Source organism: Dromaius novaehollandiae, chromosome 2, assembly GCF_036370855.1.
Source record: "Dromaius novaehollandiae isolate bDroNov1 chromosome 2, bDroNov1.hap1, whole genome shotgun sequence".
Taxonomy (NCBI): domain Eukaryota; kingdom Metazoa; phylum Chordata; class Aves; order Casuariiformes; family Dromaiidae; genus Dromaius; species Dromaius novaehollandiae.
In genome coordinates, this window is record NC_088099.1 from 126,939,736 (window position 1) to 126,958,456 (window position 18,721).

At 35.0% G+C, this 18,721-nt stretch overlaps 1 long non-coding RNA gene across 1 annotated transcript; it reads right to left on the reverse strand.

The window, feature by feature from the left end:
• Nucleotides 1-2,441: 2,441 nt before the first annotated feature.
• On the reverse strand, nt 2,442-9,379 carry LOC112992261 (uncharacterized). Its single transcript, XR_003261483.1, has 4 exons — nt 9,323-9,379; nt 8,693-8,789; nt 8,336-8,437; nt 2,442-2,660 (listed from the first exon to the last, which is right to left on the reverse strand). It is a non-coding gene; the product is annotated as an uncharacterized LOC112992261 (long non-coding RNA).
• Between the last annotated feature and the right edge of the window lie 9,342 nt (nt 9,380-18,721).

An 18,721-nucleotide genomic window follows, 5' to 3' on the forward strand; every position in this document is an offset into this window, starting at 1 on the left:
AATTGGTTGACTATGTAGAGCCTCATCTCATATTTTCAAGAAAAGTGCTAAGGAGATGTTCTGGAAACCCTTTCTCCCGCACTGGTGAAACAAGAGACAAATAGGAGCATTTCTACTGAGGCCAACTGGATTATGCAATTTATAGGTGAGGATCTCATTATGAAGCCTCTACATCTGCTTTCTTCTGGCAGGAGCACAGAAACACAGCTATCATTATTCTATTTCTCTGGGAAAAACATTCTTTTGCCTAAGGATACCTCTATTTTCTCCCTCGCCACTCCTCTTCCCTTCTTCCTATCTTCTCCACACAACAAGTAGCTAGCAATCATCTCTGGACACATTTTTATGTTGGGAGAAAGGACACAGAGCAAAAGACTTAATTTCTTCTTGAAAAAATGGACCGAATGAAGTTCAAATGAGAAAGGAAGTGGAATGGCAAAAGTTACTTTACAGAAAAAAGTGTTTCTTTAAAAAGAAGAAGGTTTTTTTTTCTTATTAAGTCACTGATGATAAGCAATCTAATTGCATTTGCAATATACAAATATAGAAAGCTTACTTAAAATGCATTTAGCAAAACTTTAGTAATAGGGATATTCACAGCTCCTCTGCACAATATGGTAGAGAATTTAGACTCTCAGCTCATTACGTTATCAAAGAAAGCCTGAGTAAAGTGGGACATGTGGCAAGCTTGTTAAAAATTAGGCTCTTCTGTAGAAGGACACTACTTACGTGTCCCCTGCCCACTGGGACATGTGAGGACTAGACGATCAATGTGGAGTTTTGAACCCTTAAGAACCTGCAGTGATATCCCCTGTGAGCTGGATCTTTATCTAAAGAGGCAGGAATTTTCCTCGTCTACATCAGTTTTGAACCAGACAGTTTCCCTCACAAAGCTTTGTCGCTGCAACAACTCCATTGGAGCATGAATCCCTTTTGTAAATGGCCAACAAGTCACACATGGGGCAATATGTCTCACCATTAAATAAAACAAAATAGATATGTTCTTGGAAAAATTTTAAAATTTGGAAATTTGACTTCAAACATGAGAAGTCCCTTTCATCAGCTTACTTTGACATGAACGTTTCTTTTCTTTTTTTCACCATCAGGCAACTAACAGTAACAGATGAAACAAGGAGAGCAACGGCAGAAGAATGTAACTAGCTGGCTGCCATGGACACAAAACAGTAATGAGTAGTGGATAAGGGCATTCTGCTTCTTATACTATTGGGATGGAAGTGCGAGCACCAACAGGATAAACAGGCCCCCAATAATGCTTTCCACAAATAACGTGCATATTTCCTCTGTGTTGCCTGGACCCCTCTGATGTACAGGTATAAGTATATATATTCAAAAAGCTGTATGTACACTGCCCAGTAAATCAGAACAGTCCTTTTAAAACCAGTTTTCCACAGTTTCTACCCTCTGCTCTGCAAGAACAAGTTGAACAATTAAATTTGAATATCATTATTCTTCAGTTCCGATTACTAAAACCAAATTTATGCATCTTCTAAAATTCAGCCTGACATTACAAAGCAGTATGTGCTGAACAGTACAACTCGTCACTGCAAGTCATTACAAAGGTAAGCATACCAAATAGTTATATTCCACATTTCCTATTCCATTACTTTCTGCTTGGTCAAACATATAAGAAAGATAGCTTTGCTTCTTTTTTTGACACTGTTACCATGAAAAAGGACTCACAAAACACCAAAAAGGCCCAAACATTACATTTAAGAATGCTTTATTTCTATTTGACAAAAATATTGCTTATACTTTTTTGAAGCAGAGTTCAATTTACGCATGACTTCATTCCGCTTCTCGTCATCTTTCGAAGGTAATCACAGGGTCCAGATGCCAAGCTATGAAAGATCTTCTCCTTTCAGTTTCTTTCTGAATTAAATTAGATTTTGACTAGAGAAATGTGACCACATTATCTGTTTGAACATAAGGAAACTGCACAAATCCCTCATAAGACCTATGTAAAATTTCTTTTATGATCAAGAAGGGGCAATTTTCTCATGACCATATTTCTTAGAGGGAAATCTATGCTGCCCTTTAAGGAACTTGCATTCCAGTGCATATTTGTCTGGTGCAAGCTGAATTTGGAAATCAGTGGTGAAATACAAAATCAATTGGTTATGCAGCATAACAATTACATCAAGTTTTGTGAAGGTGCCCAGTGCAATAAAGATGCTCTAGGACAGGTAAGATTCCAAAGTAAATACCCTAATTATAGCTAAATCTATTCATTTTTAGTCTGAAAAAGTGTAAGGTTTATCACATTTGGGGGGGGGGGGGGACCTCAAAAAAGTAACCAAAGGAAAAAATCTAAGAACTTCAGTTTGAATCTCTACTGTAATTCTATCTCTCTGTTCTCATGTGTTATAATTCAAATAAATTCTGCATATTACTTTGCCAATACATTTTATAAAATTAGAAAGATATATGAAATATATTGTAGTAGTGTAGCATATTTGCTTATTTGTATTAAGTTCACAGTCATTACTACAATACTGTTTTACCTTACAAGCTTGGATGACCAGTTCTGTTTTTTTCAGTAGAATATCATATATTTGTAGAGGAAATACTCTCTTCTCTACAATCACATTTGATTGGTTTAGTCCAATGGGGAACATGAACTGGACCCAAAGGCATCAAAGCTATAAGCAAAAAGATAAATAATTTTAAAAAATTGTATTCCATATAAATATTTGATAATTAACTCTGTAGTAAGATAATACTTTGATTTGGAAAATTATAATTTTAAGAGAAGTGTTTACCTATTGTAATATCTCATTTTTTGTTTTTGCTACATATCATTTGCTCTTGCCAGTTGTGCTAATTAATCTACGTAGTATAATTCAAAAACAGCTTTCCAAGGGTTGTGTATTTAATTGTCTTAAAACACTATTTGCATTTCTAACTTCAGTTTGATTTCATTGCATACTTGACATTTTCTACCTATAAGTTTGAATATTTTTTCTAACAGAAAATGATATTTATAAACTTACGTATTGCAAAGCGCTTTTAACCTGACTCATGGCTTTACCATTCAAGGTAGTCAGATCATCATGTAATTGTGAATTTAAAAATAACTGTGAGATATCAGTAGGAGAAAAAAATTTCCTAATAACATGACACCCATTTTCCAGCACAGCAATATAATAGCTGAAGGTTGGAAAGAAGAACTAGAATAAGCACTAGGCTTTGTTATCCATGATCCAATAAAGGTGAAATAAGCTGTGAAAGCAGACATTATAGACTTATGAACAAACAGGAATACTGCCAAGAATAGTTCATGGGGCACTAAGCAGCTGGCTGAAAAATGCTGATTTTAGAATCTTTGGACACATTTCTCTACCAGGGGTTCAAAAGAAACCTCACCGCTGCCTCTACTCTGTGTTTCTTCGAAATACAGTTCTTAAACATACTTAAATCAGCTGCTACTTAGGCTAGCAATAGCAACAACTAAAAATCCTAGAGTAACTGGTGCACACAATTTGCATTTACTTGTTGGCATTCAAAAATGCATTAATTGCCTGTTTCCTCTTCTGGATGGGAGTTAGGAGAATCACATAACCATTTTTTCCACCCTCCCCAGTGCTTTGTACCTTGCAGGCAAAAATGTTGGCTCACACTGATCAGCTAGCCACATATTTCTCTGTACCAAGAGTCACACAGAAGTCAGTAGCTAAACCCTGCAACTTAAACAGTGCAAGACTGGTTGGTTTTCTCTAACAGTGTTCAACGATATGTAGAATCAAGGCCTTCTGGAGAAGGGAAGAATTCAGACCCTCATCTGTACTAAATTAAACAAAAACACTTGTGGATTTAATGTGAGAAAGCATAGAAAGGTAAACTCTCAGCATTAAATACCTGTAATTAGTCATTTTTCTAGTTATTTAATTGTCCACAAAAAATCAAAGCATCACTTTGGGAGACAGGATCAGGCCAAAAAAAAAAAAAAAAACAAAAAACAAAAAGCAATTTGAAAAGTTAAATAATAGAGTACTTACAAATTCTATAATGAAAATAAAAGGAATATTTTGCCTCAATGGTAAATAAAACAAAAAACTAGGGGACAGAGTCTTTGAAGAACTCCATTCATGGAATGTGAATCCAAAAAATTGTTTCAAGATTAATTGAAAAAGGATTTTTCAGGATTGGGCCTTCAGAGCATATGCATTTTGAATGTTTAATTGTACAACTAATATTAAAAATATACTGTATTATTATGCTGAATTTTAAGCTTCTTTTCCTTTATTATTTATGGAGGTGTATTCAAATGATAACATTTTAGAAAATTATTCAGCATGGCTTTCCTATTGGCCTTACTGTGATACCAAGGCCTGTGGCCACTGACCTGAGCACAGTGAATAGTTGCTATGCCTACGCTGACTGTGCATGTACTATGTGGAGAAGTACCATCTCGAGCTGATAGCAACTTCTGCATAAAATAGCATAGTGCCATAACATTGTTAGAAACACTGAGGAGGAAGTAGGTGTTTGCAATGTTTCAGACCGCTGTATTGGCATGGCATCACATTGCCCCATATAATCAAACATACAGCTTATGCCTGACTGATATGAAGCAGTGAAAACTAGACACCATGGTGATGACCAATTTATGGCTCTACAGCTTCTAAGGCCAAGATGAAATGAGAAGCCAACGTGGAAAACGGGAAAGGGTTGAGGTTGGCAAAATGACTAGCAAGGCCAGACTGAGGGCCGGTTATTCTGCAGTGCCACCTGGTTCCTCCTGACTTTCTTGCTTAAAAGGTGGGTTTGTGCTCTAGGAAGATTCTTTAAGAATTGTGCAATAAGAATTTCTGCAGAGCAACTTTTCAACCTGAGGGGACAATACTTCAACCTAGTCACCCTGAAGAAAACTCCATCTGCTACAAGGGCTGCCACCAGCTCCCACTGGTCTTTTGTTAGTTATTTTCTGAAATACTATAAATCATTCTTTTTCTAAGGGTTGATTTTCCCAACAATCAATAATATTGCCAGCATATCCACAAGAGGGGATAATCCAGCTCTCCAATCTAAAAGCAGATTAAAGGAAAAAAAAAGCAAATAATAATTAAAAAAGCCCTTCTTTGAACATTTCCAATAATAATTGACAACTTTTAAAGGAAAATTAATTTCTTTGGTTAGCAACTTGCAATCATTGTGCATATCCATTAAACAAGAACATATAGTAAATAGAGAGCTGAAAATGCTAGTCTGGATTAGTATATTCACTATCCGAATGAAGTAAGATTCTAGGTTTGATTCTTACGTACAAGTATCCAGTGGCAAGATTCTCACAGAGACTTAAGTAAGTTCCAGTGGCAGAGCTAAGTTCTACTTTCATTTAACACCTCTGAAGTCCAAGAGATTTACGTTTCATTGAACAAGTATTATAGGATTCTAATTACAATAGGTTAGAAAACAAATTCAAACAACTAAAACTAGTAAAAACAAAGGAAAAATGAATCTTCCTACAGGGATGAAGTTTTCATGAACAGTAATAGAGTTACGGGGAAGAAAAAGGTAACAAAAGAGTAGTTTCTGTTGCTGCGGCTGTTTTATCTATTACCCCTCTTTGACTAAAGGGCTTATCAGACCTATGAGCCTATATTACTACATACCATTCTTAAAGGCTCACAGTTTAATTTCAAGGCAGGATGCAACAGCTGATATATCAAAATGGAAGTCAGAGGGAAAATAGAAGGGAAGTAGAAATAGTCTTGAGAATGTAGTACAGGCTAGCTATGTGTTTGGGTTACATTTATACATGTTTACATGATCTTGTAAACAAAAGTGATATCCCTAACTAGCATCGCTGACAACATTTTCCAGGGTGAATAGAACAAATGGAACTGGAAATTAATTAAAATTATTTTTAACCAAGCTGATAAATATCAGCCAGAAAATGTTATCTTTTTGTAGTCATTCTTTCTCCCCTTATTTTTTGTTTGTGGAGAGCCAAAAGAAAAAAAAAACCCACCAATGATTTTGTTCATTTTTTCTAGACATGAAATAAAGGAAAGATTTGCCATATATATCTCCTGTCGCACATATATTTTCTAGTTCATTTGCACATGTGCAGAGATATTCAACCCAATCAAATACCTTTTCACTGTAAGGAGATAACTGGTACCAGTATAATTTTGGGTTTCCTACTGATGCTTACACCTTGGATGCTTTGGTTTATTGGAAAACCTTACTTTTAATTTTTATATGGCCTAGAAAAAAATATTTTAAAACTGACTCCTCTACCCCACTTACTTTACATTCATCAATAATTAAATAACAAGAAGCATAAGTAAAATTTTCATCCCACATTAAAGATAAAAGTATTCCCAGAAGAATCTTTTTTTTCCCCCATTTTGATCAGTAAAGTAAGTAACTTGATATATCTGTTCATAGCACAACTATGAATTTATTTTTTTGAAATACAAGCAAAAAAGTACTTGTAGAATACTTTATAAGATCAGCTTTAACACTTGCTGGCTCTACTTGTCTACTTTTTCTGTGGTTACATCATGTCACTCACATTTTGAACACTCTATCTTTCTGCTATATAGAACCCTGAAAGGCGAATGCTTTCAGGAACTTTCCTAATATGTGGAGTTAAATTAACAGTGAAATCACAGTTGAAACACAACAGTTCAAATTAGTTATAATTTCTTCCACCTACATTATTGTGGGAATTTAAATACTTTGTAGATTTGTCCTCTTCTGGTAACAAATATGCCAGATTTCTCCTTGTCTCCTTGGTACCATATTCCCCTTCTGGAAACTACGACAGTCTGAAGTTTGCTGGTTGAGCTGTGCTTATGATTGCTTCCTAACACATTTCAATTAAAATAAGGTGGTTTAGCTCAGAGAGTTTAAATAGTTACTCTGTGCTTGCCCATCAAATTTGGATCAAAATGGATTAGGGAAAAATCACACAAACATTTCAGCTGGCATAGCTGATGAAGCAGTAAACCTATTCAGCCAGCCCAGCTCCAGGTATGAGGATATGTGACTACATTCTTCAGAGCCTTGAGAACTTTCTGCAACATAAATCACAGATTAACTAGCTCCCATTCTCTTAGAAAAACACTTAAAACCTCCCTAAAAGTACCAAACACCTATCATACAAAAAACACAAAGTGCCAGATTCTGATCTCATTTACATTCAAGCAAATCCAAAAGCTTAAGCAGATTTAAATTGGCACTTCACTGAATAACAACTAGTTGGTTTCTGCACTACAAAAGTCTGTACATGCATGGCTTTCTATATATTACAAAGATATGAACAGCAGTCCAAATATTTCTTAGAAATTTCAAAATGGCTGAAAGGTTTTGTAGCAGCTTGAAAAGTCCCATTCCCTCTATGATACGAATAATCCTTGCCACTTTGAGTAGTCCTAAGGAATGTAATAGGACTGTTTGGATGGATAATGGCTGCATAATAAAGCTGATATATGTATGAGAGAGAATACAGCAACTTAAGACCATATGCCATTTTGTATGGTGCAATTTAATATTCCAGAATTTGTAATGCATGTCTTTAAATAAGTTAATAATGATAGAGTTTGAGTTAGTGCCTATTGTGTTCAATTCTTGCAATAAAAAGCTTTAATCTGAAAATAAAATACATTAGGAAACTACTATGCCAGTAAATACTCATTTTGACAAACTTTCACCAGCACAACAGAAATAAGAAAATAATCAATGAAACAGATAAATTCACTGAAGGAAAAGGAATATAATCTCCAATTATGGGATTTCTAAGCCTGCATTAAATCTTTAAATCTTAACTTGCATTAACTAACTAAGTTGCTGTGATTATACTTGAAACTGATTTCTTAGGAAACTTCGCATGTCCAGCAATTTATTGAGTGCATTTTTCTCCAAGACCAATGGGATATCTTTTCTGGAATAAATAATAAACATTTTATTTTATTTTATTTTAAGTTTCACAGATATTAATATCACCCATGACTAGAAATCACCTCAGAATCTGCTTTTTTTCAGAATCATTCCATAAATAAATAAATAAAGCAGACTCTGAGGCCACTTATGTGCTAAAGCCACTGTTTTAATTACAGTGATAAAACTTTCTCCCAGTCAAATCAAATAGCACAACTCCCATTGGAGGTTATCATAGTCCAGATTGCACTTTCAACCCAATTGTATGAAAAAAAAAAAAAAAGGGGGGGGGGTATTCTATCTATGACAGAGCAATAAGCATTTCAATGCAGTGACACTGAAGGGACTAGCAGCCATTCTGTCACTCGTACCGTTTTTGTGGCCTTTGAGCCAAAAGCTGGGAAGGGAAAAAGCCATGCTATCATACCTGGAAGCTGTTTAAACATTGTTTCCCAGGTGCATCAATACAGAGTTACTTAAAAGTGCTTTCTGTCCTTCCAAAATATGTAGCGTGACATCACCTACATTTCTGGAAACAAGAAAATGAAGGGGTTTTTTTATAATATCATTTTTTAGACTTTGAAAATCAAGAATGACAACAAATTGTGGTAGACAACATTTTCACAATGCAACCTTAAATCTGTTGTCTTTGGTGCCTAAGATATTCACCCTTGACATAATAACAGTTTATCTGTATAGCTGATAGAGCAATATTTTGAGAATTTAGGATACACGCTGGCACTTTCTCTTTATAACAGAAAAAATAAGTTTAAATCGGATATACCTGCATATCAGATCTCATTGACAATTGCCAGTTTATGGACAGTTGCAGTCTTTGATCCTTGACTGTAAAATTTATCCTATATAAAAAGTCATCACATCTGTCACAAAGAAAAAAAAGCAGAAATATTTATTTTCAATATTTCTGTACAAAATGTTCTATTTTCTATATATCTAATATAGAAATGTTCTCACCTAGGCAAGTTAAACAGATAAACAGGATTTTTATCATCTTTCCTTTCCCCGTACTCTGTTCTGTGCTCAGTGATACCCATTTAAGCACTCTCATCATTCAAGTACGTGGGATGTTGGAGATTCTGATTCCTCCTGATTAGATCCTGTCACTCCCAGACACTATATTCTCACCATTGTCTATAAAATGGAGCTTTTCTCAGTGCTCTCCTCTTCCTTCTGAATTTAGGAAGTGGTGAATATCATTATGAAGCTTCTCTTTGTTTCCAAAATGTTTTTTATTTTTAAATAGGATGCATAAAATCAAATTGAAATTTTGCCCAGTAGGTGTCATGTAGTCCCCCACCCCCATTTTTCACTCTTACCAAATTCCTAATAATATAATTTGCAGATTAACTACTTTTAACCCCAACACTCTAGTCCTGACTACCAAAGAACTCACCTATTATCTCTCATCTGACAGCTGACTGGCAAATCCAAAAGGAGAGAAATCATCTTTTCTTGTATGCTTCCCAACTCCTAAATGAAACATAGTAAATCACTATTAAATATCACATGAAGAAACAACATATAAAATTATCAGGTAGCAGGCTTATAGTAAGCCAAAATTAGTATATTTTCACATTACCCATAAGAGTGGAAAGTCTTATCATTGAGAGCTGCAGAACTCTCAATGTTGCAGAAAAATAGAAATAGATTCGGACAGATCTACAAAACCGTGGAGATGAGTTGATCAGTGAATAGTAAATGTAACAGTCCAGATAAAACCTACAGCTCTGTAAACTCTACCTGTAAGTGGATGGTCACTGGAAGCTAGGAGGCTCTTCCAAGAGAAAGATAATTCTGTATCCATCTTGTTTCTTTGGTATTTTCCCTAAACATGAGCTACAGATCAAATCTTCAGATGATGCCTTTGTCTGGACCAGAATTGCAGTTCTTACCTCCTAAAGAGAAATGAACAGGTGGTATGATGCTTGCAGCCCCAGCATATACTGCCAATATTATTTATCGTGACTCTCCAACAGATACAAAATATCATGCATACCAGGAACATCACTAGTAGTCTTCTGCATGCCTTACAGATATTAATGTAAATTAAAAAGTTTATTTAAAAGTTGATAGCAAAAACTGATAATTCAGTAATAGTTCTCTTTAGCTCAAATGAATTCCAAGAAGATGTTTTCTGCTTGACTGCCTTTCTCTTGGAAATCATCTCTTTATTTTTTAAAAGTGACTGTTGTTGCCAACATTCTGACTTTACCCTTGAGCTGGAATCCCACATGTGCTTTAGAGATTTTCAGTTATATAAGTGCATTTGTTTATGCTCAATGATAAGGGACCATAATGCTTTATAAAAATTACAAAAAAGTCCAATAACTATTCTGAAAATTCTGAGACCCGTATAAAAGCGCACTTTCTTTTTTTCTCCAATGGCCCGAGCTGCAATTTGACTCACTCAATCCTACCACTGAGAGGCAATCCCAAGCCATATCTGTTCTGAGTTTTGTTCCTTGCCTACAAGAATATCCCTTTAAAAATGAAAGGATCCCTTGACCACTAATGATGGTTTTCACATTCTCTGTTTTAGGTAATTCTAGTAATTAGAGAAACTCAACAGTAAAACTTTATAGTTATAGACCAAATTCACACTCACCATAAATAGTTTCAGCTCCCATCAAAACCAAGTGATGCAGTATGTATTGATGCCAGATATATATAATTGCTTATTTATTAGCTGTATAATGCTTATTTATTAGCTGCATCACTAGCTTGTAGTGACTTGTGAAAGTGTTTGGTCAGATGCAAGAAACTCATCTTTTTCACTTTATCATTTCTCAAAACTCTGAGCATGAAATAAATTTCCCTGTCTCTGATACTTACAGGCATTGGAAACCATAAACAGTAAAAGACAATATATCCAAATACTGAAATTTCAAATAGATCGTAATGCTTTTCACTTGTGTTCTTCAGGGCAGTCTGTTGAGGCTTTGTCCTAAAACAGTAAAAGAACCTTGATTCTGACTGAGGCCAAGGAAATGAATGTAATACAAACAAGGTGATAACAGTTTTATAAAATAATATAATTCTTTACAAGCCTTAACATCTTTAACCTTGTCCTTCCCTTCCATACATTTCCTGTTGCACTATTTCAGAAAAAAGAAAATTCAATTGACCACTAACCATTATGTCACAAGAATCAAAAAAGAAAATACAAGAAAATACTACTATGGTAGTATTCTAACAGGCAGGAGGAAAGAAATGTCTATCAGCGAAGCATATCAGTTTGCCTTTTACAGGTTATTGAACTGTTTCTTAAGTTTCCTTTCAAATCACTGATAGTTTTTCATTCAAAACCTTCCATAAACAAGAAAATCCATCTAAAACATTTCAACTATTTTCCCTATACCATCCCTGTAAGTATGAGGTTTATTCTGGAGACTGCTGAAAGTATTAATTACATCTTTTAGGAAACCTACATACTTTAGAATAATCTTCAGATATAGAGAACTCATTAGTTGTCACAAATTAATTTCTGCATTAATCTAGCTAGCTTTTTTTTTTTTTTTTTTTTTTTTTGGTAGTTAGTTACACCAAAAGCACTGATTTCCCAGCAGACAAAATTCCCAATTTCCAATCTGAGGAATTTACACAATAGTCTCAGAAAGGTGAGATTTGGAAGGGTTGGGGAGGAAGCGGGACATGTGAAAAAACAAAAACTGTATGTACCTTTTCCCACCCCCTAAATGCAACATTTTTTTTGTTTGGAAAGGAGAAGACAAAACCCACAAATCTATTAGGAGGTAAGAATTCCATGGGCAAGAAAAAAAGCCTTGCTGCGAACTTGCTTAATAGTCTTCCGATGTGCTTAAACAGAATCCACATTATAGTATTTTCTTGTGGCAATCTGGCTCTTGTCTTCCCTTCATTCCTCATGACCTGCTTTGAACAATCTCCATAGGAAGGAGCAGGGTGAAGGTTGAGAGCAGAGGGGGAAGGAAGTCAAGGATAATGTCACAGTTCCAGATTCAGCAGTATTTTTTAAAATGCAGTTGGCAAAAAGCTGTTTGCAAAATTAGTTTGCAGAAGAAGGGAGAAGTGTGAATATTTTCTGCAGCTCAATTTATCTTTTGGGGCCTTTGTGGTGTCCATATAACGGGAATGGATGGTGTTGGAAGAAAATAGCTTTTATTGCTGCAAGCTGACTTGCTGCCAGAAATTCCTCAACCTCTGAGCCTTGCAGTCAATCAGCCACTTGAATAGGCTGGACTTACAATCTCAGGAAAATTCTGCCTGAAGGTACAATAAAAAAAAACAAAAAAAAAAAACAAAAAAAAACACTGAAACAGTAGAAAGACTTTGGAATTGCTTCCCCTGCTGGAGACAGAAGAAATTCAAAAACAAAAAGCTAAAGAAACTCCTATAAAACTAAAAAGATAACTAAAAAAAGCTTTTTTAAGAAAGTAGAAGTAGAAATTATCACCCCTCAGCAACCTAGGATCATTTGCATCTAGAGAGTGGTTGGCAGCCCTTTCCAGTGTACTCATTGCCAGGCTGTGCAAATAAAGACAATCTCTGATGGAAATCCTAATATTTTAGCATGGCAGATATTAGAGAACTTACCAGAAAGAAACTAACTCCATCAACAGCTAATTACAATTTCTTGTTGAGTAGCCATACCACTAGCCTCCAACTTTTCCCAGATTTCCTTTGTAGTGGTCTGTCTGATCCCTGAACTGGATTTAGCATCTGCAGTCCTTGCCTATGTTCATTATTCCCTCTGCCAGAAGTAACCCATAAGGGCTGGTGAGTCAGTTGCCTCGTCAGCTTTGCTGTTGACTTTGGTAGGACTAAGATTTCTCCCTCTGTCTCTATTCTTTTCACTTAACAGGGTTGTCCAACTGCCGAAAAGTTAAATATGCTCAAGCTCTCTGCTGAAGCATAACCCCTAACAGTAGCATAGCTGTGTGTTCAGTGTTCATGTAGTTACTCACTTCATGGTGCTTCCTTTCTGTTTTAACTGCTTAAATTAACTTCATGATAAAATAGTTTTATTTAAATAAAAGGTTTAAGGATCTCTCCCATTTTTTTGATTTTTAAAGAAAATAATGGGATTTTTACTATACCTATGTGGTTACAATGACCATAGCTGTCACATTTCAGTTACCACATCAGGTGCCAATTAAGATTGTATTTTATTCATAACTCATATATTATAACAGAAATATAATATGCAATGTAAGGAAACCAACTGCAAAGCTCATCACAAGCTGCATGCAGAAATACAAGGCACACTAACAAGGTTTTGAAAATGATGAAAAAGGATATATAAAAAATCGATAAATTACATAACCATTCTCTCTGTAACAGAGCTCTACAGTTGCATATAAGCATAATTACAGAAACACCATACAATTAAATCTCTGCATAACTAAGTTGTTTAATCAGTAATTATTTTCCTTCAGCTGAAGAAAACAACCTAGCAGCAAGGTAACTACCTATTATGATACATAATTTTTTTTGCTCAACACAAATTGTGCTCTGCAAGACAGCTTTCTCTTTTCAAGCACCAATACAGGCCTACATTTTTGAAAGGGCCATCATTATTGCAAAACTGATAGTATATTACACCTGGTAAAGAAAGATATTTGTGGTGAAATTCAACTACCACATCATCCTGTCTGCCTTATAATTTTCTATCATCTTCTATTTTAACTAATACATACAAAAGTAACAATTTTGTCCTGTTTAGTACCTGGTTGACGTTACAAAACATCTTTTCAAATTAACAAAATTCTGAGGAGCACAAGGATCTGTATCAAATCTCCCATGAGGTTAATCATATTTTGTTCAGAGTTTTATTTAGATTTCTGTGTTCAACTTTACACTGAAAAACAATTGAACCAACTTGTAAATGAGCCATGTTTTTTCCACATTCTCTTAAAATTATTTTTTATTTTTACAGATATTTTGTCTTGCTAATATCCTTCACCATATAACAATGATCCCTTGCTTTTGGTAAGAGCCTTCTCTTGTAAAGTACTCAGGAAACTGATCCATCTTAAATTCACGCGCGCATGTACATGCTCACGTGTGTGCTATTCACATGGAAAGTAAGCATGAAGTAAGATTTCCAGACAATCTGAGAGACAGATAATAAGGCTGGAGAATATTTTACTCACCAGATGCTGTGAAATAAAGCATAATAGATTGCAACAGACATTGCCTAGGTGCTATATCAGCTTGGACTTCTGTCACCGGTCAGTGATTCAATGAATATGCAGAGAAAGGGCTTCATAGCAGCAAGCCTGCTGCGCATGACTAGTCCTGACAATGAAGCCCACGCTAAGAACTGAAGCTCTGCAGTGGCGAGTACGAATGGGACCCCCATTTCCTACCTATAAAGACTTCCTACTCAATTAAAGATGAAGAAAATACACTAAACACTGACTGCAAGACTGCCTGTTATTAGGCAGCTTCCCTTAAGGACTGTTGTACTTTGTTCAAACTTACAAATGACAGCTTTAAAATACACAAAAGTGTTCAACTGTGGCACACATGACTTAGTCTGAAGGATCAATACAATAGAGAATTGCTAATGTGTATTCTTCCTGAGTACAGTCATTGTATGCTGAACTGTATAATTTATTTATGAACATCATCGTCTGCTTTTATATACGCTTTTCTTTCCAACTAGTTTGCTCTTTCTCCTGTTATTTTGCAAAAATTAACCAAAACAGAATCCTTCAAGACCATTAATCAGGACGTTATATAAACACTGTTTCACTGGGATGAAAATTAGTAAGAGAGTGGAAGTTCATAGAAAATTCAAAGCCGGTAATTTTACTTTGCTTTTTTTCTTTTTTCCGTGGGTTTTCAGATACTGTCAAGTGATGCAATCAGATTGGGTAACACTAGGTGATTATCTAGTTAGTTAACCCATGAGTTGCAATTCTCAGTTCTCACCACCACCTCACAGCTGTAAGATTTTGAATTTAGTCTTAGTAAAGGTCTCTTACTTCTTGCAGTAAGAATTTTGTTTGGCCATTAGGGAGGGCAGTAGTATTGTCTTAAACTGTACCAGCTTATATTCACCAGTAGGATTTAATATTAAAAACTAACAAAAAAGCCTATGGTTAGATTAAATAAGTCTTAGTTTGATGTTCAAAAGTGTTGCTTTATTGAACAATTCAAAATGAGAAAACAGGTCATTTTGTAGCTGCATTAAAACTCTTGTCTATTTATTACCTTGAAGAGTGAATGCAAGATAAAGGCCATGGGCAGTGTAACAGCTCCACAGTCCATGATCTTAAAATTCCATTTCCATTGCCACTGCTATTGCACAGAATATTCTATACATTACTGAGCCTGTATAAGAATAAACACTCGATAGTAAAGTTTTGCAATAATACTAGTAGTAGACAGTCTAGTGTTGTTTCTGAGCCCTCATTACAAGACATAAGAAATAGGGTGAAGCTACGCCATCTTTTTGTCCAAAAAAGGTTACGACAAAAGTGTTTGAAAACTTCCTGAAGTCTTAAACTGAGTAACAGAAGTTTTCCTTCAGTCGCTGTGCAAAGGAAATGCATACATCTGCTTAAGAGACAAGTTTTGGACAAGAGGGTCCCTAACTCTTCAAAGCACAGGAATTGAAGCAGAAGCATTATCAAGTTGGACGCATTACTTTTATCAAAAAAGTTATCAAAAGGTTGGGTTTTAGCATACTTCAACTAAATCCAATGAGAATTCATAATGCTCCTTTTTTTTTTTTTTTCTTCCAGTCAGTGGATTTAACACTGAAAAGGAGCAGATACTCCAGCAAGTAAAAAGATACCTTTCTACTAAAACACCCTTGAAGGATCCTTATAAGCAAGACGCTTAATATATTTAAACACTACTAAATGAGGAAATAAAATGGGACATATTTAATTACTATTTTTTCTCAAAGAGTTTCTGGATTTTGTTTTCTGTTTCGGGTTGGTTTTGGTGTTTTTTAGCTGCCTTTCAGTTTCTATTTACTTGTAAGCTAAAAGACAACAGGCATCAAGCTAAGTAGCACACAGCTTTTATTTTCTTTAAGGTTACAAGACAGAGGTCTTTTTGTGCAGTGCCAGTGCCAGCAATTTCTCCGGTATGTTATAGGTCCTCTCCCTCTTTCCCGCCTACAGATTAATAACCCATTCCTGGCTTGTGGTGGCATACATATCTGTGGTGGTATACATACACTCCATTACTGTCTGCAATATCAAAAGTTTACTTAATTTGAGACGTGGTTATTTTTAAAAGAATGCGGACTGTGGTAACACATGCACATGAAATTGCATACATTGCAGGAATGTTTCCAGTTATGAAGGGTCCAGTCAGAGGGTGTGCATCTTTCAGAGGAAGGGAGAAATGCATAAAGGAGTGGCAGTTCCAAGAAAAAAAAGGTTACATAAATGTAAAAAGCAAATACTTCCAATGAGAAAAAAATAAACATAACTTACAGTTGACCCTGGCCAGCTATAATTTATGGGGTGAAAATGGGACACACTCAAACTATCTTATACAACCATAACACTGAAAACCGTATGCCTATTTAGGGACTCAATAAGTGCACTATTTATTGACAGGTATTTTCATAACTATACTCCATACATATCTTGTTTCAGTTTAACATTACTGTAAATACAACCAAGCAATATCAATTTTGAAAATATATACACTGAAATGTGGTATACAGTGTCCCAAACAGAAATCGAAGCTTGTGAAATTACCTTCAAAACACTTCTTCAAAGTAAATTTGATACAGTGGGTAGTTTTAGTGACACTGCTTTTTTAATAAGCAAACACCAAGGGCTTTCTACCTAACACTTCATCAATATTATTACATAACACTGTTATATATGCAAAATGACAGAAGAATAGCTTAAACTACAACAGGACGAAGATACGAAATTCCACAGAATAAAATATTATTGAAAGAATACTGTTTATTTCTTCATATTGTAAGAAGTATGGAATTATATAAAGCAGCTCTACCACTCAGAACAGCCTCATAAAAGAGAGTTTAAAATTGCTTTATGGACCTGCCAAACTCAGATTTGACTGTGTTCCTGATGAAATGTTGCTCTTTTACAATAAAGAGAGAGATCTGCTTTCCAGTTACATTATTTTGAAACCTTTTTCTTTCTTTAAATGCAAAATGCCATTTTTTATCAAATAAAAAAGAAAAAAGATGAAATTTCTAGGACGAGGAACAAACCTGCTTCTAAATGTGCTTAGAACAAAACCTCATCTGCAACATTACTATTTAAAATACTGCAGCCACATGGGACCAAATAGTGATTTTGTAAATTCCGTGGGGTGCTACAAAATCCCAGATGGCATTAGGTTTTACATCCTTGCAATTCATGCTGTATTACGCACTTTACCATAATGTGCTTTGGTAATACCAAACAAATCTACAAAACTAGTCACTGACATTCCTTAAAGAAAATTAAACTTGCTCCCCACAGACGTTTTCAGGGAAAGCATGAAGAAACAACTTCCTTAAAAAAATAAACAAACAAACAAACAAGGAAATCATCATTTAGTGTACCTCGAGGTCAACTGAATGTGTTGAACTCAAGGGAATCACTTGAAAGGAATTAAGCAAATTCAAAATTCTTTGATCTCAGTGGGAGCTGCAAATACTTTGCAGATAAGACCTAACGAAGAATGTTCCAGACAACATGTTATATTCTGACTATTAATAAACACACATATTTGAGCTCTCACAGATAGAAGTATTTCATTGTAATGTAACGGAGCATATTCTCCGTGTGGTGTTTCTCGTGTATAAAATGTGACAGCATAATGATTTGCACAGTGTTATTTCTGTAAAATTAGGAGCTGCACATTCTCACTGAACCAGTCCATGTCCTCTTCTTCAAACTTTCAAAATGTATGCCAACAGCTGTTTTGTTTTGAAACTCTCAAGGCTTTGTTTTCTACGAAAGCATTTCTCACTATTAGCGCAAGCTCTTGAAACATGATTAAAATTTAATGTGGGCACATGGTCTTCTGATTCAGTAGCTCTGGGTGAATTTCAGAGGCTGTGTGATAAGGAATCTTGTAGAGGTTGCAGACTTGGTACAAATTTAAAGCAGCCTCAAAATATATGATATCTAATTGCCACTTACTTTGCCACATTAGTACATACCAGCTTGAATTTTATTTAAATCTCTTAATTCTACAAATCGGTCTTCACGGATGCAAAGAATGTGAACTGGACTGGAGTTGCAAGAGATTTGTATCCTTACCCAAGACACTCATTTAAATTCAGAATAAAATCCTACCTGTATCAATTGCTTTCCAATATCATAAAAATATTTCTTTCTTGGGTAAAAAAAATGTTTATGTTGAATTTAATTCTGAGCCAATGGACTATATATCAATAAAGAAGAAGCTAGCCATAGAGGCTGACTATTAAACTTTGGCTCTTAGAGATGAAATCAGTGTGTTTCCATAAGGTGAAGGATACAGCACTATAAACATAATTTAAGACAAGTAAGCAGCATGAAGGTAAAAGTTATCCTTTAAATACATTTATGGAACATAAAAGCTATGCATTATTACAATTAAGTAAGTATTAAAAAATCCATATACAACTTAATAAGTGCATTGATTTTCAAGATGTTATCTGCAAACTTGCTTGCGGAAACATACTATATGACTGTCTTTCACATCATGACAAGCCAAACTTCCTAACTTCTTTGATATCAGTTTAACTCCGTTGTAATTCTGTTTGAAGCTAAATGTTGATTCATGTTTTCTTCAAAGCTCACTCTTTTTAAAAAGATGTCTACCCTTGAACAGCCTA